General features: G+C 35.6%; 1 protein-coding gene across 5 annotated transcripts in view; it reads right to left on the bottom strand.

Moving 5' to 3' along the window:
• LOC145280134 (uncharacterized) overlaps positions 1–9,778 on the bottom strand; it is a 30,728-nt gene that overhangs the window by 10,817 nt on the left and 10,133 nt on the right. For 2 of the 5 annotated variants that reach the window (XR_013868550.1, XR_013868552.1), the window contains exon 2: positions 1,328–1,424. The exons of the other annotated variants lie outside the window; for them this stretch is intronic. The gene's annotated coding sequence lies outside the window, so the exon portion shown is untranslated. The remainder of the gene's footprint in view (positions 1–1,327; positions 1,425–9,778) is intronic. 5 annotated transcript variants of the gene reach the window in all.

The following is a 9,778-nucleotide window of genomic DNA, read 5'->3' as shown; positions in this document are numbered from 1 at the left end:
TAATCACCAGTACTGTGGCCGTTCTATGCTATTTTGTAACGTTAGAAGGTGACGTAACTTGTAATGAAACGGCCTTATTTACGAAGGTTGCGGGTGCATCCTATATAAAGATAAATAAATAGATAAAGAAAATGTGGTCGTTAAATAAGCTCTAATATAAATTTCAAAATATTTTATGTTTTATGTTGGCCATTTTATAATTGCTTCAATGTTATTAACGATTTCATGGTGTCATGTTTCTTGGTGGGGCGGAGGATGTCACTGTGAACGAAAAATAAAATGGTTTTGTTAAAATAAACTATGATATATATTTTTTCGTTTATGGTCGTCAATTTAAAATTGGGACACGGGCCTGCCTTAGGTAATTGGAGGCTCTAAGCGAAGTAAATTTGTTGGCCTAAATTAAACAGAAAAATAAAAAGTAAATACCGAAAAAATAAAATTATTCAATTTATTAAAAACTACCTGTATTATTAAAAAATAAAATAACTGAAATTTATGCAAACATATTCGTGTAGATGTGACAAACCTTCAACAGAAAACATCTTTTCGTGCTTTGATGGCAGCAAAGTCTCGAATAAATTGTGATTAATCCAGAGACTAGACGAGATCTCGTTCGATAGATATCATTGCCAGACTGTTCAGGCATTTTTGTGTCATCCATCCATTCATCCATCCAGTGCGGCCGTAGCCGAGATTGAACTCACTACACGAGTTTATAGTGTAATTCAAATCTTGTCAATAGCTGAATACTTGATGCTTCGCCTTGATAAAGGGTATTTTTTATCCATCACTAGACGGGGTGCCTACCGCGGCGAAAGAGAGTCCCATCTATCCCCGAGAGAAGGACAGACCGTACCAATTTCTCAACCTCGCCTTTTCAAATGGTCACCCATCTGGTACTGGCCAGGCTCAATGTTGCTTAACTTCGGTGATCTGACGAGAACCGGTGTGTCAACGTGATTGTGACGGATATATTGCGCCATTGTCGTTCTCAAATAGTTTTTTTTATTTATTTATTAATTTCAACCTGGAAAAACTTCTTTCCTCTGATGCAAACGGTAATCGGAATTGTCAATGCTTTACAAAGTGCTATAGCAACGTTTGGAACAGCAATATTCAAACGATGAGAATAAAACGTTAAACATCAAGAGAAGACGAAACACTTTGTAGAACAATGTTGGGAAATATTTTCAATTCACTGCAGAAATCTTACGGAATCAATATCTTAGCGCAATAGTCAAATCTACGCAACATTGCATTTTTTTTATATTGTGCAGAAATCTAAAAAAAAAAAAAAAAAGAAAAAAAGAAGAAAGTGACGAACCGTTTGCTTAAAACGTGCACTCAATGACATCACTGCTTGATCTGGCAAATCGAACATTGGGACCATTAACCGTTTTTTCTTTGATTGGGGGTGCACCCTATAAAACAATAATATATCGTCGTTAAATAAACTCTTATTTAAATTACTTTTTTGTTTTATGTCAGCTATTTTGTAACTGGAACAATTAAACGGAATTGTTGACTTCAAAAGTTCTGGAATAATTTCTTTGCATGCCACTGTGCAATTAGTTGAATAAAAAAAAATAGTTACGAAAAATTTTTAGCTTTAGAAACTCGAGGCAGAAATTACTCGGCGCTAATTTGTAAAAGAGCAAAATATTTTTCAGGGGAAAAACAAAATCAAAACAAAGCCACTAATTGTAAATTGGTAATTCGTGCGACATAATAGCTGCCATTCTTTGTCAGTATTTTTTTCTCGCGGAATAATTTCATGAGAATTTATGGAATTCATAGTGAGGGATTTTTAATGTGGAACAAATTAGACAAAAATATGTTTCAATATTTCTAACATTGAATATTGTACGATCGTCAGGCTTAATGAGATTGAACAATCATTAGGTTCAAATACGTGTAGGTTCATGACATGACTCTAATAACATTACATTTGAAGATGATCATGTTGTCGTCTGCAGGGAAGCGGTCCTATGGTAATGTTCTACAAATGAAAGGCCATTGCAAAGAAGTTCGATTCATAAAACTTCCGCCTAATGCAAGGCACACGAAAAAAAAAAAAAAAGAAGCAATTTTTGTTCGTTATGATAGTATGACAAGTTCTTGCTGTGTATGTTTTATAAGTAGCATTTTAGAACTGAAGAAATCAATTTCTTTAAGATGCGTTGAAACGTTACTTCATTTACAAAAGTTGAGAGAAAATTTAATTTTTTACATTTGAAAAAAGTTAATGCAAACATTGCCTTGCTGTCATATTTGAAACAATCTTAGGTTTTTGAATTTTTGAGATGAAGATTGGTTATTCGTATTATTTGGATTCATCGGACTACTGTTCTCATCTTGAGTGTGATTTTTCACAACGTTACGGTCGATGAAACCTTCGACCTTCTTCAGGTATATCTTGTCGAATTGAATGAGAATTGGACCAATAATTGAACTTCAAGAGATTATCACTTTTACAAGTGGTTTGACCACTGCGCCACGGTTCTGCAATCCTCAGTGTGGGCGACCAAAAAATACAATTGCGAATTACTTAAGACCTCTATCCAGTCATGACTGACAGAACGAGAACATACTACCTCTAAAGGGTTTCGTTCGGAGTTCTGTCCAGATTCCAAAGTTCGACAGAAACATTCCCGAGTTCAACAAGATACGCCTGAAGAAGGTCGGAAGCTACATCGACCGAAGAGTTGTGAAAATCACACTCAAGACGAGAACAGTAGTCTAATGAATCCAAATAATACAAACATTAAAATAATCTGTTTTAAACCTTTGTGCATATATCCGAAACATCAGAAACTTTGATTGCACATTCTGCTGGCTTGGCAGGCCGAGAGCAGGCTTGAAGCATTCCCTCGAATAATAGCGACGGAGAAACGCTCGTGGAGCCAAGTTAACTCACGATGTTTGTCGATATATCATGGCATTGATAGAACTAAACGGTTAAGGAAGTTTTGCGTGGTAGAATTGATCTCTACAGCCCCTCTTCACTGCAAACAGTTTGAAAACGAATTTATCGAGAAAGCTAGTGTGATTTGATTGCTTGCGATCCTTTGATGATGCAGTCGGATCGCTAGGTTCTGTAGTCGATTGTTATTAACGTTGACGCACACGCGTTACTCGAATTCCATTTGAATTATTTGGTATTTTAGAAGGAAAACATAGGCAAGCTGTTAAACATTTTGCCATCCTTTCTGTCGAGGACGACCGGTTTAAGGAACAATCGAAGCAGCTGCGAGGAATTCGTAATCAAACAAAAATACTGCGTTTATTTATATTGTAACACTGTTATGTAAACGCCGGGCAACACCAGGTGAAAAGCGTTTATTCAGTTTTCTATCTATCTATCTATCTATCTATCTATCTAGCGAAGTAAACAATAGATTGAATCGTGGGGAACAATAAGTTGAGGGAGCATTGCAGGTGAAAAAAGGGTCAAAAGGTCATCTGGTGACATGTATTAAACTTAAGTGACCGATCAAGTTGCACCGGAAAGTATCTGCATGGAGCCCGGAAGTGACGAGTCAGGCGTTCTGGTTTGAATAAGTTAATTTTAATGAGTTAGTTTTCGAGACACCAAAGGGACAAGATGGGTTAAAACAGATCTCCTTATAAGAGGGCGACGGTTTCCAAATGGATGCAGAGAAAACAAGCCAAAGATCGCCATTAACTCCAGTTCTGCTGTGACGAAATGCCTGGGAGTGAATACAGAAAATGTATAAAAAAAAAAATCAGTCGTTCATCCTGGGTTACTGTCTCGAAAGCATCTTTGTTAAAAACAGGTTCCAGCTCTCCCAAGGATGATCGACAAATCTCCCATAGGCACCCGCAGAAGACAGGTATGTCGTCATGTTGTGTATTATAAATGTACTGTGAACCATATGTTCTGACACACACGCATACACGACCACTAGACGACCACTGCTCGTTAAATAAGAGTTAAACATTAAGAACACGAGAACAAGAGCTAAATAAGATCATTAAACAAAGAAATAAAAGAAAGAAATACACAAACAAATAAAAAATAACAACGAGACTATTATATATATATATATATATATATATTATGTAAATATAGTCATATCTTGCTACGATATGCAGACTGTTTCAATCATATTAGATATCATCAGGCAAGAAAAATTAAGGTACAAAAATCGAAAATTCGCCTTGAGTGGCGATAAGCGAAATTAAAGGATAAGAACTTTAATTTCACCCATCGCCACTCATGGCGAATTTTCTCTCCTTAAATTTTGAGAAGTTGTTGAACCTTTTCAGTTTTTGTACCTTAATTTTTCTTGCCTGATGATATCTAATATGATTGAAACGGTCTGCACATCGTAACAAGATATGACTGTATTTACATTAAAAAATAAAAAAAATATAACTTGTTCTCTTATGATTGAGCACTATCAACGACCCTTGTTGAAATTCAATTATTTTCAATTTTTGATATCTTCCCACCGAAAAACTACATATTTTTGATTATATATATATATATATATATATATATATATATATATATATATATATAACAATACACAAGAGACGAGGGTGGGGTTTTGCTTTTTGTCAGATTTTTCGAAGGGGTACGTTGAAGTCGGAAGCTGACGGATTCGTGCATGGTTATTTTTATACAGTGCTCCGTACCGTCAGGCCTTGTGTCACATTGCTGCAGTGTGAACCAAATGCTAGAACAATAATTAGCAACTAATTTACGTTCGAGGTTTAATTGTTTCTTGGCAAATTTCTGTGTCGTCGCCTGGAGAAAGAACGCAGCGTTGGGGAAAGCAACGATTAAAAACGACAATTAATCTTGTAAGCTTTACAAAGGAAACCGACGTCATGTTTGGCAATAGTTGCGAATAACCTTGGAGGCGAATTAGATTAAATGTTGTTGATTTTTTGTAAAGTGAAGAAATTTGAAGAGTTCCAATGGAAACGCGATGAATCCATTTCATTTAAATCGAGAAATTAAACAAAAGAACAAACGTACCATTTTTTAAAAATCATTTCCATTCAAAAAAAAAAAAAAAAAAAAGGCCTACTGCCACTTGGAAACTAAAGGGGCACGAGTTTGTTTTACAATCCACAAAGATATGAAAAACTGGCAAAAAAAAAACAAAAAAAAAACCAAACAAATAAATGTTATCAAAGACAGATAAGTTAATCTTCTACCTATCTGGAAAAGTTACTAAAAATGATACAAAATATTGTTAGAAACACACTCAATATATATTGAATGGGTCTTAATTAATTTTTCAAACTTCACATATTGAAATGTCAGTTCGCCGCCATTTTTTCTTGTTCGCACCAATCGATAAACATTGCATGATTTTTGAACCGATTAAACGTCTTAAAGCGAATAAAAACACTAAAAACTTTTTCAGGTAGGTAGAAGAGCAACTTTTCTTGCTTTTGATAACATTTGTTACATATTTTTGACTACTTGTTCGTATCTCTGTGGATTGTAAAACAAACTCGGGACCATTGTTTGGAATCACGTTTAACGGGACTGTGGGGAGTTGTACAACGAGATGGTTGTTCACATCACATTTAAACTTCTGCAGGTTAGTACAGCCATGGAAGCAATGTTAATAGTGTTGAGCTTTTCTTATCTTGATAAGCTTTGTTTTGTTAAAGACTAACTCTTTGAAAACACACACACACACACACACACACACACACATATATTCGATAGCATATGGTGCCAGCACATTATATAAACTAGGATTTTTGTGGTCTTGCAAAGCGTTGAAATGCGGCATGTTTTGTCGTGGTAGATTAAAAAAAAAAGAATGCCGTTTATTGTTTTGCATTTGAACGATTAATTTCTCAATGGAAAGTGTTCGACTGAGCTTCAATCTATGGTCCCCCCTCGCCAAACTTTCACAAGAAACACTCGGCTAGCTGAAAACACTATCACTAATTTCCCCCACTCTTTATCTGTGCCTAAACCTAAACGTAGATTCCATGAACAAAGCTTCTTTCTTAGAACTGCACGCCTGTGGAACTTTCCCTTCCGTTTCCCTGCTTTCCGACTGACTACAATATGGTTGTCTTCAAGTCCAACGTAAACAAATTCTTGATGAGCCGTTCTATATAAGTTATCAAATTTACCAAATTTTCATTACTAACAATTATTACGACATTGTCCCATTGACCACTGTATGCTTATTAACCCTTATCCTCGAGTGGCCTCCGGGCCATGATAAGTGGTGACTCCTTTGTAAAAAAAAACAAAAAAAAACATATTTCATACACAAAATATGTGAAACGATTGTATACAACTATGTACAATTGGACATTTTTAGGATGCAAGGAAATCCTGGTACGCAATCAAAGTGATCTCTGCACAGAATTCCGATTCACTTAATAAAAAACAGGAAATGGAAAATAATTCCCACTGGTTGACAATGGCTGCTTGTTTTTCAGGTCAGCAATACGAGGCATACCGAGAATGCAACTACTTAGTCATGGTACATCAGTCAGTTGCAATAACCGAGTAATACGCCCGGCTGGGAAGATAACATTGGAAATAATAGATTCATAAGCAGATAAAAAATACCACCTCATAAAGTTCATTTTTTTTATTTATTTTTTATTTTTATTTTTTTTAAATTACATTTTCACCCCAAACAAGGCAAATTGCCACTTTGGTGTAGGGGGCTACTATCAGGGGCAACAACTACTGGGGTACTATGTAGGGATTTGGACAGCAAGATGTCGGTTCACGTTACACTTGAACTTCTGCACGTCAGTACTGTTGAGGAAGCAGGGACCTGGAATGGAATTCCAGAGTCTAGCGGTTCTGGGGAAGAAACTATTGGAGTAAAAAGATCTTTTACATCTAGGGATCTCTACAGTGTGGGGGTGGGATTTAGCAGCCTGTCGGGTTTGTCGAGGGTGCTCACGTCGTGGGGGCACAAGTGATTGCAGTTCGTCAGAGCATTCACCACTAAGATACTTGTAGAAAAGGCAGAGGGATGCAACATTTCGTCGATGGGACAGAGGCTGAAGCTTTGATGCCAGTTCAGGGCCTATCAGGTTTGCGACTCTCTTTTGAACCTTGTCAAGGAGCGAGAGACTAGTAGCAGATGCACCAGCCCAGATGTGGCAGCAATACTCCATACATGGGCGAATGGTGGCCTTATAGAGGTACAGGATACTTTCGGGTGTTAGTAGTTTTCTAGCACGGTAGAGAGAGCCCACCTTTCTTGCAGCGGCCCTGGCAATGCCTTCAATGTAATTGTTCCAACTCATGTTTCCTGTGAACGTTAGGCCAAGGAGTTTGAAAGATGTACTCTCAGATAAAGAGTCGTTGGCCATTGCTATAGGTAGTAGAGAGGGTTTCTTGTAGGTAATAATGCACTTTCGTATAAATAATTGATTTCATTCAAAAACTATGGCAACACAAAAACAAATACGATCTACATAAAACGCGATACATTCAGCAGTCGTACAAGATAGCCTAGTGGTAGGGGTTTACGCTTCGTACCATGGGTTTCGATTTCGAATCCCGCTAGATTCGACCACGAGTTAGTGGCTAATTATATTTTAACAATACATATGCCGCTCCCCATTAATGGGATACCAAATTGTTCAAAGAGAAAATTATTCCCAACTCGCATTAAGGTAAAAATGCACTTTTGTATAAATAATTGAATTCATTCAAAAAGTATATATATATATATATATATATATATATATATATATATATATATATATATATATATATATATATTAGAACCCCGGAATGTGACATTAATCCGTTCCGGGGCCTACGAAAAATTTTATACAGCACATATTAAAAATTAGTAACAAAATACAGTACAGTATTATTTTTTTTTTACATAGAAGTCACCACTTATCAAGGCCCGGAAGCCACTCGGGGATAAGGTTATTGCGTGTACAGTAATCAGTGGGATAGTATCGTAGTAATCGTTAGTATTAGAGATTTGATAAAGTGTCTTACTTAAGAGGGCGGTTTATTAGGAATTTGTTTATGTTGGACTTGAAGACATCCAAGTTGTAGTCAGGTGGGAAACAGGCAAGCGGAAGAGAGTTCCACAGGCGTGCACTTCTAAGAAAGAAGCTTTAATACCCATGTATATAATCAAATAACATTATAAATAACAGCGTAAGGCGAGGCAAATACCGTAACCAGGGGCAGGAAAAAACATCGTATTTCGTATAGTAACCTGAAAAAAAACGTATCCTTTTTCAAATAAATATTGCTATTAAATTTTTATTAATAATCTCTTTACAGCTTATTAAAATATTACAAATGAGACACAGAGCATAGAAATCGATAATATTTGTCTAAATGAGTTGAGAAATAATGAGAATTGAGTGTCTCGTATGCTGTGATCATCCATCGGACAGATTGGCTCGACAACATAAAAACAAAACCAACCAAGCTTTTCGCACTTATATAGTGGAGGTCTGGTCAGTGCTTTCTCTCTTTAATTTTTCCATCCTTCTTGATCTTTCTCAAATATTTGGTGTGGTGTCAGTCGATATTACCATTTTGTTTGGGAAGGTAGTTACCTTACAATGTTGCAGTTTCAGTTTTCTTGGTTCTGTGTGCTCTTTCTCAATCTTGATTTAATTCTGTTGCAGTTTCTGTATAGCTAGTTAACGTTTGTAGCTCATTTAGATTAGTTTCCGCATTTGAGGGTTTTCCTTAAGATTTCAGCTGTTTTCATTATTGCTATCTGTTGTATTTTCTCAGCCTCCCCCCCGATTCCAATTTCTCTCATTCTTTTTTTTTTTTTTCAGAGATTTTTTAGTTTTTCTCAGCGCTTTTGCATTATCTTAACTTTGTTCATGTTTCATATCCCTTTCAGCTCTCTGGTCACCCTGTGGTCTGCTGGGACGGCGAAATTTACGACCTAGCAGGATTTTTCCTTCTTTCTAGCTGTTCTAGTTCTTATTATTTACAATATAATTCTTAGGCACTTGTACAGTTTAATCAAGACATTAAAAAAAATAAAAATATCGAAAAAAGGTTATATTGTACATATCCGTTTTGAACTGAAGATCTTCGGAAAAAAAATTTCACTTAATTTGATCGAGTAGTTTTTTTGTTTCTTTTTTTACAGCGGAAATACACGTTTTTATAAGAGCGCATTGAAGGCAGACATCTTGGAATTTTTCTTAATGTTTGTTTGGAGTTTATAAATGCTACGGGAGATAACTCCAGTTAAAGCGCCGTCACTCCCTCCCCATCTTTAATACTAGCTTTTCTTCCTAAAAATCGAACCTTTTGTTCGGTAGCATAACAAATTGTTTTTTCGCTGTAAAAAAAAAAACAAAAAAAAAAAAACTACTTGATGAAATTAAGTGAAATTTTTTTTTTTTGAGAACTTCATTCCATTACAGATACGTACAATATAAACTTTTTTTTTTTTTCGATATTTTCATTTTTTAATGTCTTGATTAAGCTGTACAAGTACCAAAAATTATTTATAATTGAAAGTAATTTTTACGAAAAATGGGTGAAAATTGCAATTTTCGTAGGTGTTTTAGACGTTAAGATTTCAAACAAGGGAAATAACTATAGCGAGAAACTTTTTACTAGAAACAAAATAGTTTTCTACTCGATAAAATTTCATAATAATTGGATATATTACTATTTTTGACACGACAATTCAGTAGGTAATATTATTTTTTGGTTACAAGGACGTATTTAAAAACTCAATCAGTCGACTATCTTAACAAGCACCGCGAAGCACCGGATTTTCGACCGGTTCGATTCTCT

Source organism: Euprymna scolopes, chromosome 7 (assembly GCF_053919585.1).
Source record: "Euprymna scolopes isolate OS-2025 chromosome 7, ASM5391958v1, whole genome shotgun sequence".
Lineage (NCBI taxonomy): Eukaryota > Metazoa > Mollusca > Cephalopoda > Sepiida > Sepiolidae > Euprymna > Euprymna scolopes.
The sequence above is the reverse complement of the archived record's forward strand: the minus strand, read 5'-3'. Positions and strand labels throughout refer to the sequence as shown.